General features: G+C 37.9%; 1 protein-coding gene across 3 annotated transcripts in view; it reads left to right on the plus strand.

Annotated features, from left to right (window-relative positions):
• R3HCC1L (R3H domain and coiled-coil containing 1 like) overlaps window positions 1–19,462 on the plus strand; it is a 104,938-nt gene that overhangs the window by 24,689 nt on the left and 60,787 nt on the right. For all 3 annotated transcript variants that reach the window (XM_007963781.3, XM_007963780.3, XM_038009417.2), the window contains exon 2: window positions 2,809–2,917. The gene's annotated coding sequence lies outside the window, so the exon portion shown is untranslated. The remainder of the gene's footprint in view (window positions 1–2,808; window positions 2,918–19,462) is intronic.

Genomic DNA, 19,462 nt, shown 5'->3' on the forward strand with positions numbered 1-19,462 from the left:
TGGCTCCGTTACATTTCTATTAGAATGTGCTGATATAAAAACCATGTTCAAAAGTTACTTGGATTAATTTTCCTTCTCTAACGTTCTTTCCCTCCTCCCTGGGGTTATGTTATTCATTTGAAATACAGTGTACTTCGTTTATTTCTATTTGTATTCTGTCTTTTTCACTTGATCCTAATTGATCTTATTTATTCTTCAGTATGTGAAACATCAGCATGTTTCCAAAAGTCAGAACTCTACAAAGATGTTTATACTCAGGGCACTGTCACCCGTTCCTTCTGTCCTTCTCTAACCTGTCCTCTGCAGGTTACCAGTCTAATGATTCCCCCAGTTATCCTTCATGCATTTTTTTCCCCTCAGGATTGAGGATATAGATGCACATTTTCTTATTTTTCTTTCATTCTTACACAAAAGGTAGCATACTATAAATACTTTTTTGTACTCTTATGCTCTTTCTAATATTTTGAATTTACAAAAAGTACTGCAACCTTGTCCATATATATTTTGGTATGTTGGAGGTGTATTTTGGAGTAAATTTTCAAAATGGAATGGTTGGGCCAGAAGTTAAAAGCATATCTAGTTTTCTTAAATATTGCTAAATCCCTTTCTGCAGAGGTTGTATGAATTTGAATTCCCATCAGCGGTGTTTAAGAGGGTTAGTTTCCCCACAACCTCATCATCAGAGTGTGGTGGCGTGCTTTTTAATTTCTGCTAACTTGATAGGTAAGAAATAGTATCTCAGTATAGTTTTAATGTTTGTTTCTCTTGTTATCAGTGAAGTTGAACATCTTTTTATATGTTTAAGGGTCATTTTTTATCTTTTTGTTTGAAATATATATCTTCATTTTTCCATCAGGTTTTTGGTCCCCTCCCCTTTCTCAATTGTTGGGAGTTTTTAAATATTAGGAATATTAGCTCTTTACTGGTGATGTATGTTACAAATATTTTCTCCCAGTTTGTAGTGTTTGTGCGTGGGTATGAATGTTTAGACCTTTATGTAGTCCAGTTTTTTAGTTTTTTGTTTTATGTGAATTTTGGATTAAAATTAGAGGCTTTCCTTGGACCTACGGTAAATAATTCACCTATGTTTTCTTCTAGTACTTCTGTGGTTTTAGTTGTTAATTTGGATCTTTGATCCATTTGGAGGTATGATTTCTTTAAAAATGAATAAAAAGACCAATTTTGTGCCAGTGTTCTTTGATATGCTACCTTTATCATATATGAAATTTCTATTTGGTTTATTTCTGGACTTTCTATTTTCTATACCATTATCACACTTTCAGTTATAAAGGCTTGATAGTATATCAAGGGCTAGCTTTTTAAATTTTTAGTGTTTTCCTGACTACTCTTGCATGTTTATTTTTCTGTTGAACTTTAGTATCAGCTTGTCTGTCTCAATAAAAAAGCTTGCAGGTATTTTTATTGGGGTTATGTTAAATTTATAAGTTAACATATGGAAAACTGACTTTTTAATGCTGTTGTTTCGTGCTGAGATTTCTGTCCAAGAACAAAGAATATCTTTCCATTTGTTCAGATCTACTTTTGTATCTTTCAGGAACGTTTTAAAGTTTTCTTTACATTTAACTCCTTGATAAATTCTCCACTTTTTTTTCAGCTCAATAATATATCTTATAGATCTTTCTTTTGTATATCTACATAGTTTTCTACAGTGTGGATGCACCATAATTTATTTAACTTGGCTGATATGGGTGGACATTAAAGTTGTTTAAAATTTTTCACTATTGCGAACAGTTCTGGAATAAGTAAGTATCCTTGTAGAAGTCTAGTTACTTCCTTATGATAAATTTATCAGAGGAGAATTGCCTCGTCAAAGGTCTTTTGACACATAAAAGTTTCTGAAACATATTGTTAACAGCTTTCCATATTAATAAAATGTATACCTCCACTAACACTGTGTTTGAGCCCTATTCTGTTGACATTCAGCAAAACAGAACCTTATTGCTCTTTTTTAATATTTGCCAGTTTGATAGCAAAACAGTATGTTTATATTGCATTTCTTTGCTAACTGATGAGTTTTATTTTTTATCCATCTACCGTTCAGCTGGCCAGCATATACTCGTTGAGTATCCACCATGTTCCATAAGCTATCCCATGTATTAAAACTGTAATAATGACTAGAAGTTGAACATCTGTTTGTATCTCTCTCTCTCTCTCTCTCTCTCTCTCTCTCTCTCTCTCTCTCTGTGTGTGTGTGTGTGTGTGTGTGTTTGAGATAGGATCTCGTTCTGTCACCCAGGTTGGAGTGCAGTGGTGCCATCAGAGCTCACTGCAGCCTTGACCTGCTGGGCTCAAGCCATGTTCCCACCTCAGCCTCTTGAGTAGCTGGGAGTACAGGTGCATGCTACCATGCTTGGCTGATTTTTATATTTTTTGTAGAGATGGAGTTTTGCCATGTTGTCAAGGCTAGTGTCGAAATCCTGAGCTCAAGTGGTCTGCCTGCCTTGGCATCCCACAGTGCTGGGATTACAGTCATGAGCCACCATGCCTGGCGTCTTTTTGTGATTTTTATTATTTTGTGTCTTATGTCTTTTTTTTTGGTGACAGTTAGTAGACTTTCCTGTCTTCAGGTCTGAGAATGACAGAAGATGGCATTTCCTTATTCTGTTTGGTTGATGAGCTTCTAAAAAGTGCTTTTGTATGTGTGTCTTCATTGCACATTCTATGGCACATCACTGTGTTAAATGCAGACTTACAAAATGAGTTAATGAAAGTTAAGTGGCTAGACAGGTGTCAAAGAAATAACTGTATATTTTTATAAAAATAACTTTTATTATTACTGTTTTTCAGGTGAGGCTGCTGTCTGTCAGAAAGGAACTTTTATACAGTTTGCCTTCAGAGACAGTCTATCTGCATGTTGTAGAGTTTTATTATTAAGAAAATAAATGTTACTTATATGGTAAGTTGCCTTTACTTATGCATATTTTATAGACATACTGTCTGTTTACTCTAAAGATTTGTTTGCTTATATTTTGTTTCTTCAGTGTCATTTTATTTTGTAACTGTCATGTAAAACGAGTTTGAAAATGGCAATTTCCTGAAAGGTGTAGGGTCTTTTGAAGATTTTCTTCTGTTTACTGTCTATCTTAATTTTATTGTTTGTAGTAGAGAGGAGAACAGGGGCTGTTTAAATATAGGGATTAGTTTTCAAAGTTGGATCACTAGCTTTGGTCTGTCTCTTTCCACTGTAACAGCTGAGAATTAACATCCTTCTTGTCAAGCCCTGGCTTCACTATAATTCATGTAGTGAGCAGCAAAGACGCAGTGTTATTTTAAGGGTTTGATTAACTGATTCAGGAAGAATAGGTGGTCATTTAAATAGTAAAGTATAAAACAGAATGAATAATGTTATTAAATAACTTAGAAATGACAAAAGATAACTGATTTTAATTTTTAAATATTACCCTATAGGTATTTGTTGTCAGTTAAAAAATTTTTTTTTCAAGGAAAATTTAGTAAGTTGATATGACCTGCTGTTTTGTGAGAGGTTTTCTTACTCACATCCTCTGATGATCTTTTGAGTATATTCCAACTTCTGACTCTCCTGTATGGCCAGTGACAATGGGCCAGCCGATGCGTAGGGTGATAGCTTTAGTGGTAACCAGAGGGTTGGTCACAGCAACTGTCAGAAGATAAATATACTCATGTGCTGCTGACGCACGTTGCAAAAATTGGATGGAAAGTATGACATGATACTGGTGATTTGCCGAATTTTCTCTCAAATAGTTTTGTGCAGCTAAACACAGTGAGAAATAAATGTTGATATTGAGAGCTGAGTTCAAACAAAGTAGTCTCAAATAGAATCCAGGGATGAGGAGCTATAGGCACTGAAGAAAGAGAGGAACAATATTATTCTTAGATTTGTTTTTTCTTAGTCTTTTTGCTTTTGTTAGCGTCAGAAAACTGTCTTAGGTATTTCTGGATGTTTTGCATGGCTCATGTGAGTAGAAACATAGGATTTCATCATACATGACTGAAAAGGCCTGCATCTCAGAGCAAATCAAAGTGAGTTTTAATCTTGGTTATTTGAAATCTCCTTGTACCTGTCTTATTAGGAGTATTATTTTTTTTTTTTAAGAAGAAACTAATTTGCAGCTGGCTATAAAGAGTGACATTGTGTCTGGGAAAATGCTGTACTAACACACTGTGCTGTCCCACAAGAGTACTTCTCAAGTCCCCAAACGCAGTGCTGACAGTCTGTGACAGCCTGTGAATTGTTGGGCAGCAGTTGGGGAAGATGGACAGCAGAGTGAGGTGGTTGTGTGTAAGTTAGAGGAGGTGGGGAGGGGAAGAAGTGAGAGAAGAGCAGAGCAGCTTCTAAGTTTTGTGGGCAATTTGAATGGAAGGTGTTTTAGTTGTTGTGTTCTGCTAATACAGCTGTGAAATAAACAGCTAGAGGGTGGGGTGGAAATAGTGTATTTCACCTTTCCTTTCAAGGTATTATTGATTCTGTCATCAAAACTGTAAGGTTGCCTGGACATGGCAGCTCACCCCCATAATCCCAGCACTTTGGGAGGCCCAGGTGGGCAGATCACTTGAGTTCAGGAGTTCGAGACCAGCCTGGCCAGCACAGGGAAACCCCATCTCTACTATAAATATAAAAAATTAGCTGGGCATGGTGGTGTACGCCTGTAATCCCAGCTATTCTGGAGGCTAAGGCGTGAGAATTGTTTGAGCCAGGCAGGCGGAAGTCGCAGTGAGCTGAGATTGCGCCAGTGCACTTCCAGCCTGGGCGACAGAATGAGACTCTGTCTCAAAAAATCAAATAACAAAAAACCCTGTAAGGTTCTGTGTTGTATTGATGAGAGTATGGGTTGGATGGAATTAAAACTTTTGAGGAGACTAGAAATATCACATCATACCAGGAAATGAAACTATAAAGGTAAGGGTAATGGGGATAGGGCTTATCTTTTCCAGGAATTATTATAGTAGTAGTAAGGCCAGTTACCATATCTAGATCCACAATGGCTAGGCCTTTATCTCAGACAAATGTACAGCTTGTTATTTATTTATTTATTTGATTGATTTGATACATATACTATCAGCTGTTACTGTTTCTATAGCAAGCATTGTCAGACATCAAAGACAGAAATTTCTGGATATTATTTGGATTGTGGAGTAGAATTTAATGTGGGCAGGTTATGGTTCAATTCTTTCTTTCAGTATGAGAGTAGTTATACAAAGTAAATAGCTTTGCTACAATGAACCTTTGGCTGTAGCCAGACTAATATTGGGGACTGAATGTTTGTGTTCCCCCTAAACTCATATGTTGAAATCTAGTCCCCAGTGTCATGGTGTTGGAGATGGGGCCTTCAGGGTGTAATTTAGTCATGAAGGTGGAGCCTTCATGAATGAGATGACTTCCCTTATAGGAAGAAGTCAGGGACCAGGTGCTGTGGCTCACGCCTGTAATCCCAGCACTTTGGGAGGCCAAGGCAGGTGGCTCACCTGAGGTCAGGAGTTCGAAACCAGCCTGACCAGCATGGTGAAACCCCATCTCTATTACATACAAAAAATTAGCCGGCATGGTGGCACATGCCTGTAATCCCAGCTGCTTCAGAAGCTGAGGCAGGAGAATCACTTAAACCTGGAGGTAGAGCTAAGATTGCACCATTGCATTGCAGTCTGGGCAACAACAGCGAAAACTCTGTCTCAAAAAACAAACAAACAAACAAGCAAACCAAGAAGAAGCCAGGGAGCTAGCTTGCTCTGTTTCTGCTATATGAGAATACAATGGGAAATCAACCTACTACAACCTGGAAGAGGGCCTGCTCCAGAACCAGGCCATGCTGGCACCCTGATCTTGAACTTCTAGCTATTAGAATTGTGAAAAATATTTGTTGTTTTTAAGCCACCGGTCTATGGTACTTTGTTATAGCAGCCTGAACTAAGACAACCAGTTTCTATGAGTCTCCAAAATAACACTTTCCGACTTTTTGCCTCTTCACATGTTGAGTGTGTTCTTTCCACTTATAATGTCTCCCCTCAGTTCTGTGTCTGAATATCTGCTTCTAAAGGCCTAGCCTCAGTTCCACCCACTTTATGACATTTTCCTCACCCATTCCAAGCCCTTAGTGATATTTTTCTCCTCTGGTTTCTATCATTTACTGCTTTTCTTTTATTTGGCAGTTAGAGACATATAGTCCCTTAAAACAACATGAAAACAATCTTTCCAATTAGGTAGAGAGACGTCTTAAGGGGAAGCTTCATTTTTACTCTCTCGGCTCACTGCAACCTCTGCCTCCTGGGTTCAAGCAATTCTCCTGCCTCAGCCTCCCGAGTAGCTGGGACTACAGGTGCGTGCCACCATGCCCGGCTAATTTTTTGTATTTTTAGTAGAGATGGGGTTTCACCGTGTTAGCCAGGATGGTCTCGATCTCCTGACCTCCTGATCTGCCCACCTCAGCCTCCCAAAGTGCTGGGATTACAGGCGTGAGCCACCGTGCCTGGCCCGTACTTTATAATTTCTACTACCCCAACAGTGATGTCAATACAATATGTGCACTTAATAAATATTTGATGGTAAAAAAAAAAATACCATTGCCTATTGTTAGCTTTTACCCATCTTTAACAATTATCTTTCTCTTTGTATCATAAGAATACTAGATAAGAATTGAGTTTAAATACCTGAGCCATGTTCGTTCAGGAGATGATTCTTCTTTGAAAGCCTTCTTGTAGCCCTGTGTATAGGCGTTCTGTTCCTTAAAGTAACATTGCTTTGACGATGTTACTGTATTGTAATTATCTGTTATTCTTGAAACTCTAATTAATAAACTTCGAAACTGCATAGAAGAGAAACTCTTAAATTTATTAACTTGCTAATGCTTTCTTTGTCTGAAAGTTGCTTTTGGTTTCTCAGTTTCTCACCAGGCACATTTCACACTTGCTGGTATAGCTCCAAGGAGGGAGGTGATAGATACGGAGCTGTAGCTATGTCTCTAACAGACAGACTCTACCTCATTTATAATTATTCATTTTTGTCGTTATTGTGATTTGGTATTTTAAAAATTAAACTATTCTGTGCTATGCATTTTTACAAACATACATACAAAGTAAAGAGCTTTGCTACAATGAACCTTTGGTTGTAGCCAGACTAGTATTCTGTGCTGTGCATTTTTACCCCAACATAATTTTTAGAAGGTATATGTTTTAGTCTAGTGCAGTAGTTAGGTGCAGGGACTTTGAAATCCAATCCAGGGACTTTGAAGTCCTGTCCAACACTTGGAAACCGTGTGATCTTAAGTAACTTAAGTTTCAGATTTCTCATCTGTAAAGTTGGGATAATAATGCTACCTCTTAGTATTGTAGTTGGGATCAAATGAGATAATATATATGACACTTAGCTGAGATTGAGTCTGGTGGCCTCTACTTTCAAAATTTACCCAGTGGTTTATTAGCTTTACTCTGTGAATCTTAAAGAGGAAAAAAAAAATGAAGTTTAATGCATGTCAAGGTTGAGGTAAAGCCCCCAAAGCCTTATCCATTTGAGCTCCTTTATTGTCAACTATAGGATGTCAGTTAAACCCAGAATAGACCCAGGAGAGGAACTAATTTCAAATAACTGTAGAAACAGACCAACCTCCAGATGTGTAATGAGGGAAAGAAGTTTTAAGAGGGAGTTTTTTTCTTTTCTCCCTGCCCCCTACCACCAGTTACATATGCAGAGTAGGAGGCAAACTTTTCTCTCTACCTTTCTATTTCATATCATATTGCCGTTGTTCAGTATATTAAAGCTTTTTATCTGACTGCCTTTTGAGGTGGTCAATAATAGGTGCTAACATTAAACTTGGAGCAGTTAAATTGGTGAGTTGTGGGGTTACCTTGTCAGTGGAGTGTGAAAAAGACTAAGCTGCGGACTGTTTCCCAGCCTATAAAGCGTGAAATCAACTGGTGCTGATGCATGGCGACTATAGCCAGTGGAGTATAAAATACGCTGGGGGCATGAATTGTGTTATGTTGTGAGAAAGACCTTTTTGTGCCAGTTTGTTTATGTATTTTGGGACCTCTAGGATCCTACTGGAATCATGTATCTTGTATCTTTTGTTGTCTTGATACTCAGTGTTTTCATGAAATGTTTCTTCCAGTTGTGCAAGCTGTATACTTTGTCCAGCTGCAGGCAGAGAGGCAGAGGCAATAAATACAAATGTCCAAGGCAGACTAATATTAAACTACTGTATTATATTCTGTTTAAGATTGCATCTGAAAATACCATCTGCAGTTGGTATTTGATATACAGGTTTCTTCTGTTTTAGACTCAAGATTTGAAAGTATACTCTGCCTTCTACTTTGAGCTTCTGCTAGTGTGAGAACTGTGTTACCAGTTTCACTGGTTGGTGGTCCCATGTTGAAATGTGCCTCTGGAGAAGGGACATAGAGAAGGACAGCATTTTCAAATGCTTGGAGGAGTTGGTAGGAATAAGTATAGAGATTATTCTTATGGGGAATAGAAGAGAGGGTGTTCCTCTCCTGACACCTGGTGAGGTTCTTTACCATATGGCTTTGAGGGTGAGGCAAGGTGAATGAGGAAGTTTCAGAGACAATAGTGAATTATTGTCAGCCTTTTTATGTCTGGAAGGTTATTGGAAATAGGCATACTATGAAAGCATTAAAGATCTTTCATTCTTATCTTACTTGGTTTTCTCTTTTTACGGCAGCAGTCTTTGAACTCTTTTTGGTTGCTTTGCAGTTACATGGATTCTAAGCAAATTGTGAATATTTATGAAACTAATGCATTATTGTGAGACCATTCTGCTGAGTATCAGGCAGTCTAGTATAGTAGTTAAGTGCAGAGACTTTGAAATCCTAACCAACACTTAGAAGTTGTGTGATCTTTAGTTATTTAAGCTTCAGATTTCTCATATATAAAATTGGGTTAATCATAGCTATCTCGTAGTACTATAGTTGGAACCAAATGAGGTAATGAATATGCAATGTTTACCACAGTCCCTGTCACATAGTAAGCACTCAGTAAATGGTAGCTGATTATTATTCTTTCTCTTCCTCTGCTACTACTAATGGCACTACTCTACCACTACTTCACTTTTGCTTGTAGGGCCTAAACTGTAATGAAACAGAAAACACAATTAGACATGGTTCATTGCGGCAGATTTGGAAAAATATGTCATTGTTCTCTTGGGCATGGCTTAATAGTTCTTTCTTAACTAAGTAGAAACTATAAAAAGACTTTTTATTTAAAATGAAAGATAAGAATCTTTGTCTTGGTTTAAGATAGCTTTGCAAATGAGTCTAAAAAACTGTTTTTTCTAAAATGTATTTGCTTAATGCAAATAAATCAGCCTTTATATGAGCTTTGGGAATATATAAAACTAACAGTTCAAAGAATTGTCATTCCTTATTACTCATCTAACATAACCTTATTTTTTTTTTTTTCCCCAGAGTGAGTGCCTTTTTGGGGAATTGTTTGAAGTTTTTTTCTTGTGCCAAGATAGTCACGGTAGAAGTCTTGTCCAGTGTATGAGGCACATTTTTGAGGGAATGGGATGGAAAAATCACCCCAGTCATTTATCCTTGATGGTAGTGAGCATTAGTGTGGATAATATATTTGGATTTGATGTGCATTATGTGCTTATTTCTTCAGCACAATTAACTTCCTATATCCTGAGCATATACTTGGTGGAAAACTGATAATACAGCTATAATAGTGGTAAAACTGCTAGTTTAGTTGATAGACAATCTGGGTTCTAGTCTTAGTTACTGCCACTCAAATAGTCTTAGATAAATCCCTCAACCAGATGGTTTTCAAAGGCTCTTTTCAGCTACAAGCTTTTTGTTCGTTTGTTTTGAGACTGGGTCTTGCTCCGTCACCCAGGCTGGAGTACAGTGACACAGTCATAGTTCACTGCGCCCTCAAATTCATGGGCTCAAGCAGTCTCCCTGCCTCAGGCTTCCAAGTAGTGAGGGTTACAGATACGCGCTACCATTCTCAGCTAATTTTCTATCTTATTTTAATTTTTTAGAGACAGTCTTGCTGTGTCGCCCAGGCTGGTCTTGAACTCCTGACCTCAGGCAGTACTCCCACCTCGGCTTCCCAGAGTGCTGGGATTGCCTGCGTGAGCCACTGTGCCTGGCTTCAGCTGTAAGATTTGAAGATGGGTATGGAGGTAGCTTAGAAACTGGGAAATGTAGTAGTGACACATTTTGGCCACCAGAGGGTGAAGTCCAGTCATTGAAATTGTGCTCTGTATTTGACCAGAATGTGGCGTTCTTGGAAATGAAGAGGACACATTGCTCCTCTGTTCATTTATGTTAAGTCATAGAGCCTCTTGTTGTCTGATTCTACTTGTATTTATTATCTTTCTGCTTTTTTCTTCTCAAAACTTTGTGGGTAGGACTGGGGCAGATATTAAAGAAAGGAGAAGAAAGGAATAGACATATCTAATTGTCAAGTAGTCATCCAGTTTTGTTCTATAAAATAGTCCCAGCTACTCGGGAGGCTGAGGCAGGAGAATGGCGTAAACCCGGGAGGCGGAGCTTGCAGTGAGCCGAGGTCTGGCCACTGCACTCCAGCCTGGGCGACAGAGTGAGACTCCGCCTCAAAAAAAAAAAAAAAATAATAATAATGAATGGCTTTCAGATGACCTATGGGCAGCCTCGATGGGAAGCACAATAGTATAGGTCACCACACTTAATTATTTGTGGCCATCTTCCTTCCCCAAAACACATAGGCACGCACACAACACTTAACCCTCGTTGCCTTCACTCTTTCTGAAATTCCAAGGATGAAAACAGAATGTCTGAGAAATATAGCAGAATGAGCACAGCCCTTATAATTGTAACCAAGGTTCCAGTCTTGCATTGCCACTTAATATCTATGTAACCACGGACATTACAATTTTGAATTCCAGTATCTTTATCTGAAAAACTAGGATGTTGAATTCTGACCTATACAATCCCTTTCAGTAAGTCTAATTCTAAGGCTCTGTAAAAATTCCTTAATGTTTATTTGAAGGGCAGTGCTATTCTTAATACAACACTTTAATAAAGTAGTATCTTTAACAATAGCATGTTCTTTTTTGATAGAAACAGAGCTGTAGATGTTGTTAAGGCTTAAATATTAAAGTATTAAGTAAACTACCATAACACCAAGTAGAAAGACAGTTACTACTCCACCGTGGCATTTTTTTAGCCCCATAAACAAATACAAACTAATTTTCTGTGAATGTAGGCTCAGGATGGCAGTGGTTCATTCAAGAGGGGCCAAGACTAGGGGGAACCAGGCCAAGCTGTTCAGGTATAGTTAATAGTGAGACATTTTGAGAAGTCGTCATTTGGGGATAAGTAAGCTTAGCAAAAGAGGGCATGTAGGTTCTGGGAACCTATGTCATGAAGCTGGAGTCAGAATCTGTTTCTTCCAGCCACACCAGTGGAAATAACTTTGACACAATATTCAATTATACAAGTCCAAGTTGCTGTCTGAGAGCTCAGGATGATAAGATGGAAGGAACAAGGAAAGGCATGGTAGTCTAAATACCCAGACAAGCTGAGATGAGTGTCTAGAATGTGACAGAGCAAATGGACTCAGAAGTGTGCTTGTGAAAGCAGGCAAGGATTAGTACTTACTACGATATGTACACAAGAGAGTAGAAGCCAGTCAAGCTGATTGGGTAGAAACAACATTTTAGGATTATGTTCAAAAGATAATTTTAATCTGTCCTGGTTTTAATCACTATCCTTGGTGTTGGTAGAGAAGGTCTATTTGGTATGTCTAAGGCTCTACACATGTTTGAGGCTAGTGATTATATCATTGACAAACTCTAGGTTGTTTGATGGTTCTAATAGCTTTATACTCCACGGGATGTACACATATTCACAGATCTGTTCACTACTGCTGCAGAGTTCATTTCACAGAAATGAACTGGCTAGTAAAAAATTTGGCAGACAAACTAGCTTTTCGAGAAGCTGCTAGGAATGGAGCCCAGCTGTTCCCTTTGGGCTTGAGCTGTTGGAATTCATTGGGTTAGCAGCTAGAAAGAATGAAACTGTAACATTTTTAGTTTGGTTCATGACAGCAAAGCTGAGGTGTTAGGATTTCTGTTCTAGAGGTTTACACTTGCAAGTAACTTAACTTGATTGTGTGTCTTAATATTACTGGGCTTCTGACCGCTGAAATATGGCTTGGATCGATGGTGGTTTGGAGAAGGTAGAAAGAGGGCTATCCATCATCCAGAGGCTCCATAGAAGCTGGCTGATAATGCTGCTTTCACCAGGCAGCCATCTGTCCATCCATCCATCAGTAGGATGAAATGAGATTTAGCGGAACAGGCAGCCGTAACTCTGAGCTACTTTCTAACCAACAATTGCAGCCCTGGCCTGAGTCTGACCACAAAGCACAGCACTGGGGTTTGGCGGGATGTGGCAGCAAGTGCAGCCTCCTTCCCGTCACTGCCAGCCTAGAATGTATTCAGTATGAGGCTGTGGCCCAAGCTTACTTCCCATACACAATTTGACTAAACTTGGGATGACAAGTAGACAGAAATAGTCTTTCAGCTCCAGACTATTTTACAGGTTGAGCAGACCCTTTTGGTGGGGAATATTTTTGCTTAACACTTGGGGTACTTCTAGTAATTCTGTCATTGTGGTATTTAGGGATGAGGTAAAGGTAATTTACTGATTTTATTTTATGTAAATTCTTGTTTTTCTTCATAAATACAAATTTTTACCTAGATCGTTAGGTTGCAAAAATGGAATTTTCATTCTCTCATTTCTCTCTACTCTCTTTGGTGGTGCTAATATGAAAGGCAAGAAAACATAGATGGGGAAATGGGTAAAAAATTCGAAGCAAGAAACTGATGATCCCTAAAGTGGACAATTAGGCTCTGAATAATTGGTTGTGTACCATGTCTTCCCTGGTTCTTTTGCAGGAACATTGAGCCTTCCGAGAGAGCTTCTTAGTATAGCTCTGTGCTCATGTTGCCTGTCCTGGTACCATCCCTAGTCATGGCCAGCTTCCTTGACTGCTTTCTCTCACTGGTCACTTTAGACCTCAGCTCCTGCTCTTTGTTCTGAAACCTTGCTTTTCACTTCAGATTGGGGGAAGGGTAGAGGGAGCCTAATGTACCGGAGATGCTTCGGAAATGAGAGCCTTGGATGAATTCCTGGGCCTATTGATCCACCGGCAGTTTATGCATCCTGACATTCATAATCTCAGTAGGCTGCTGATGTTCCTGATTAATGGGCCCAGGGACTGTCCATCCGTCACTTCACATTAATTACTGAAGAGGTGTTTTTCCAGTGATTTACCTGACAGCGGGCTGTGATAAATACCCCGAAGCAGAGTGGGCAGTGATTAATCACAGGGCCACACCCCTCCCCCTACTCTTTTTTCCCCCTAACCACAGGTTAGCATTGGGACCTGACCAAAGAGTGCCCCCTCCTCATAAGCTATCTATCTCCATAATTGCTTGTGGATGCGTATTTATTGGGGCATGGGGCCTGGCAGATAGCATTCTAGAACTTGTGCCAAAGATGATGAAAAATAAATCTTCCCAATAGGAAGAGTAACTAACATGTTTTTACATGGGGCAGAGAAGTGTCTGTGAGCTGCCTGTATGTTGCTTTTTAAGAAATCTGATAGGAATATTGCCTACCTACTATGCACGCACTCAATACTGCAGTGGTTGCTTTTTGAGCTTTAAAAAGTGGAGGTAGAACAACTTTTGTGTTTGCTATACTTGTAGTGTATTCAGGGAGAATATGTGAACAAATATGAGAAATTAGAGAACATTTCAAAATACTAATATAATATTGGGAGAATTGGACTAGAACTTCAGGATTCCATTTCTTACTTTGTGGCCTTAGAAAGTGAAATTTAGTTAACTATTTAATTAATGTTTTTCCTGTGTCAGACACTGTATTCAACTCTGGAGATATGAAGATGAATGTGATACAGCTGAGATCTCAGGGAACAAAGTCTAGTGCCCCATGCCTCAGTTTCTCAAAGTACAAAATAAACTTCCAGGAAGTTATCGAGTTAATTTTAAATTAGTATAAGATCTAAAGTAATTTAAAATCAGTTCTTACATTAATTTTTCTGTGAATATTTATTGTATTCCCAGGGATAAAAGAAGCTTATGAAAGATACTATCTGCCCTCAAGAAACTTATAGAGTGTGAGATAGCATTCATAAATGAAACAGTTGAATAAGAATATAAAGTAGTATATAATGAAAGTGATATAACGACAATGAGGTATCTCAGTTAAAACCCAACTCATTTAGGAGGGCATTACACATTATCAAGGAGGGCATTTCAGAAGTTGGAAGGAGCAGACAATGAGGCCATCCTGCCTAGAATGGAGACTTTGTGTCTGAGAATGATAGCTACATTATTGAAATAGTAGATTGACACCAAATCATGGAAAATCTTGAATGCAAGGTAAGCTTAGTTTTTATTTGTATGCTTTGGTGGTGAATCTAAGGTTTGAGCGAGAAAGTTTGGAAAAAAATGTATTTTAGAAAAAATTCTTACATATTGATGTTCCTAATGTTATTTGGAATTGCCAGATTACCTCGGCATTCTTGGAGCCCTCTTTTCCTCTATAGTTCAAAATAAAACTGTTCAAATTAAAAATATAGTTTTGTATATGTGCCTAAGTGCAGTGCAAAGGATTTTGTAGTTTGGTTGTATATGGAGGAGATGATAGAGTTGACAGTCAAAGGAGACCAAGGTTCTCATTGTTAACACGTGCAAAGTTGAGTAAGTCAATTAAGTTTTAAGTAATGACTGCAGAATTAAATTGGGAAAGACTGTAGCCTCAAGATTTAAGAAAGAAACCATCAGTCTTACAGATAACTTCATTAAGGCTATACTGATTATTCACTGGCTACTAGATAGGCATATTTTAAAGCCAAGAGTCAGAAATTAAAAGGTCAGTGCTGTCAGCTCTATTTTGGCAGGAATTTTAAAGAGGTGTCATTTTTTCATTAAAAAACTTAAGATTATATATGGCAAACTTCACCTTTTGCGGAGTACATTTTGTGAATTTTGACAAACATACAGTTGTGTAACTCCCACACAATTAAAATGCAGAGAGAGCAGTTCCATCAATCCAAAAAATTCCCTTGTCACTTTATAGTCAGCCCCTTACCTGATCCCAAGCTTCTGGCAACCAGTGGTATGTTTGCTGTCTCTACAGTTTTGTATTTTCCAGGATGTTATGTAACTGGAATTGTATTTCTCTAATGATAAATGATTTTTAACATCTTTTTTTGCCATCCTTTTATCTTCTTTGGTGAAGTATTCTTAAATTATTTTGTTGTTTTTTTGACACTGAGTTTTGAGATTCTGGATGAAAGTTCCTTATCAGATGTGATTTGCAAATTTTCTCGCAGTTTGTGGCTTTTTACAATTCTCTTACATGTCTTTGAAGAGCAGAAGTTTGAATTTCGATGAAGTCGAGTTTATTGATTTAACACTCATAGGTGGGAACTGAACAATGAGATCACTTGGACACAGGAAGGGGAACATCACACACCCGGGCCTATTGTGGGGTCAGGGGAGTGGGGAGGGGTAGCATTAGGAGATATACCTAATGTAAAGGACGAGTTAATGGGTGCAGCACACCAACATGGCACATGTATACATATGTAACAAACCTGCACATTGTCCACATGTACCCTAGAACATAAAGTATAATAAAAAAAATTATTTTATGGATCATGCTTTTGATGTTATGTCTAAGAAACCTTTGCTAAACCAAAAATCCCAAAGATTTTGTTCTATATTTATGTATAGCAGTGTTAAAATTGTAGGTTTACATTTAGATCTGTGATTCATTTTGTTTTTATATGTGGTGTGAGGTATAGATACAGTTTTTATTGTTGGAAATGAATTTCTACTTGTTTTGGCACCATTTTTTGGAAGGACTCTCTTTTTCATAGAATTTCCTTTATACATGTCTTGAAAATCAGTTGTTCATATACGTTTGAGTCTTTTTCTGGACTCTTACTCCGTTTCATTCATCTATATATTTACCCTTTCTCTACTATGACACCTGATTATTGTAGCTTTATAGCGAACTTGAAATCTATCTTTGTCCCTTTTCAAAGTTACTTTGGTGATTCCATTTCCTATGCCTCTTCATATCCATTTTAGAATCAGCTTCTTAATTTCTGTAGAAAGTCCTTCTGGATTCTGATTTAATTCTAAAGATCATTTTGGGGAGAACTGACATCTTAAATATTGAGGCATCTCATTTACTATCTTTCTTTAGATTTTTGATATCTTATCAATGTATTTTAGTTTTCAGCGTAGATTGTACACATACTCTGTTAGTTTTATGCCTAAGCATTTCATGTTTTTGAGTGCTAATGTAAATGATACTCTTCAATTTTCAGGTTTTTTCGTTGATAGAATATAGAACTGCTTGTATCCTTATGACCTTGCTAAACTTACTTAGTTCTGATAGCTTTCTTATAGATTCTATGGGATTTCTATGCAGAAGATTATGTCACCTGCAGATAAAGACAGTATTACTTCTTTCTTCCAATCTGGATGTCTTTTGTATTTTTTTCTGCCTTGCTGCACTGGCTGAAACCTCCATTTTAATGTCAAATAGAAGTGGCAAGTGTGGTCATCTTTACTTTGTTTTTGCATCTTATGGGGAAAGAATTTGGTTCTTCAAGTATAATATAAGCTATAGGTTTTTATTGCTCTGCTTTTTTTTGTAGATAACATTTATTAGGATGAGGAAGTTCTATTCCTAGTTTACTGGATGGATGTTGATTTTTGTCAAATATTTTATGTACATCTATTGAAATAATCATGTATTTTATTTTTTTAGTCTTTCATGGTGAATTATATTTTGCCTGAACTTTTTAAAATTAATTAATTAGTTTATCTATTATACTTTAAGTTCTAGGGTACATGTGCACAATGTGTAGGTTTGTTACATATGTATATATGTGCCATGTTGATTTGCTGCATCCATTAACTCGTCTTTTACATTAGGTATTTGTCCTAATGCTATCTCTCCCCCACCCCACCACCCCATGACAGGCCCCAGTGTGTGATGTTCCCTGCCCTGTGTCCGAGTGTTCTCATTGTTCAATTCCTACCTATGAGTGAGAACATGAGGTGTTTGGTTTTCTATCCTTGTGTTAGTTTGCTCAGAATGATGGTTTCCAGCTTTATCCATGTCCCTACAAAGGACATGAACTCATCCTTTCTTTTGGCTGCATGGTATTCCATGGTATATATGTGCCACATTTCCTTAATCCGGTCTATCATTGGTGGACATTTGGATCGGTTCCAAGTTTTTGTTACTGTGAATAGTGCCACAGTAAACATACGTGTGCATGTGTCTTTATAGTACCATGATGTATAATCCTTTGGGTATATACCCAGTAATGGGATCACTGGGTCAAATGGTATTTCTAGTTCTAGATCCTTGAGGAATTGCCACACTGTCTTCCACAGTGGTTGAACTAGTTTACTCTGCCATCAACAGTGTAAAAGTGTTCCTGTTTCTCCACATCCTCTCCAGCACCTGTTGTTTCCTGACTTTTTAATGATCGCCATTCTAATTGGTATGAGATGGTATCTCATTGTGCTTTTTATTAGCATTTATCTGATGACCAGTGATGATGAGCATTTTTTCATGTGTCTGTTGGCTGCATAAATACCTTATTTTGAGAAGTGTCTGTTCATATCCTTTGCCCACTTTTTGATGGGGTTGTTTGATTTTTTCTTGCAAATTTAAGTTCTTTGTAGATTCTGGATATTATCCCTTTGTCAGATGGGTAGATTGCAAAAAATTTCTCCCGTTCTATAGGTTGCTTGTTCACTCCGATGGTAGTTTCTTTTGCTGTGCAGAAGCTCTTTAATTAGATTCCATTTGTGTATTTTGGCTTTTGTTGCCATTGCTTTCGGTGTTTTAGTCATGAAGTCCTTGCCCATCCCTATGTCCTGAATGGTATTGCCTAGGTTTTCTTCTAGGGTTTTTATGGTTTTAGGTCTAACATTTAAGTCTTTAATCCATCTTGAATTAGTTTTTGTATAAGGTATAAGGAAGGGATCCAGTTTCAGCTTTCTACATATGGCTAGCCAGTTTTCCCGGCACCATTTATTAAATAGGGAATCCTTTCCCCATTTTTTGTTTTTGTCAGGTTTGTCAAAGATCAGATGGTTGTAGATATGTGGTGTTATTTCTGAGGCCTCTGTTCTGTTCCATTGGTCTATATCTCTGTTTTGGTACCAGTACCATGCTGTTTTGGTTACTGTAGCCTTGTAGTATAGTTTGAAGTCAGGTAGCGTGATGCCTCCAGCTTTAGCGTGATGCCTCCAGCTTTGTGCTTTTGGCTTAGGATTGTCTTGGCAATGCAGGCTCGTTTTTGGTTCCATATGAACTTTGAAGTAGCTTTTTCCAATTCTGTGAAGAAAGTCATTGGTAGCTTGATGGGGATGGCATTGAATCTATAAATTACCTTGGGCCCTGTGGCCATTTTCACAATATTGATTCTTCCTATGCATGAGCATGGAATGTTATTCCATTCGTTTGTGTCCTCTTTTATCTTGTGGAGCAGTGGTTTGTAGTTCTCCTTGAAGAGGTCTTTCACATCCCTTGTAAGTTGGATTCCTAGGTATTTTATTCTCTTTGTAGCAATTGTGAATGGGAGTTCACTCATCATTTGACTCTCTGTCTGTTATTGGTGCATAGGAATACTTGTGATTTTTGCACATTGATTTTGTATCCTGAGACTTTGCTGAAGTTTCTTATCAGCTTAAGGAGATTTTTGGCTGAGACAATGGGGTTTTCTAAATATACAGTCATGTCATCTGCAAACAGGGGCAATTTGACTTCCTCTTTTTCTAATTGAATACCCTTTATTTCTTTCTCTTGCGTAATTGCCCTGGCCAGAACTTCCAACACTATGTTGAATAGGAGTGGTGAGAGAAGGCATCCCTGTCTTGTGCCAGTTTTCAGAGGGAATGCTTCCAGTTTTTGCCCATTCAGTATAATATTGGCTGTGGGTTTGTCATAAATAGCTCTTATTATTTTGAGATACATTTCGTTGATACCTAATTTATTGAGAGTTTTTAACATGAAAGACTGTTGAATTTTGTTGAAGGCCTTTTCTGCATCTATTGAGATAATCATGTGGTTTTTGTCTTTGGTTCTGTTTATGTGATGGATTACGTGTATTGATTTGTATATGTTGAATCAGCTTTGCATCCTAGGGATGAAGCCAACTTGATCTTGGTGGATAAGCTTTTTGATTTGCTGCTGGATTCGGTTTGCCAGTATTTTATTGAGGAGTTTTGAATCAATGTTCATAAGGGATATTGGTCTAAAATTCTCTTTTTTTGTTGTGCCTCTGTCAGGCTTTGGTATCAGGATGATGCTGGCCTCATAGAATGAGTTAGGGAGGATTCCCTCTTTTTCTATTGATTGGAATAGTTTCAGAAGGAATGGTACCAGCTTCTGT

Source organism: Chlorocebus sabaeus, chromosome 9 (genome assembly GCF_047675955.1).
Source record: "Chlorocebus sabaeus isolate Y175 chromosome 9, mChlSab1.0.hap1, whole genome shotgun sequence".
Lineage (NCBI taxonomy): Eukaryota > Metazoa > Chordata > Mammalia > Primates > Cercopithecidae > Chlorocebus > Chlorocebus sabaeus.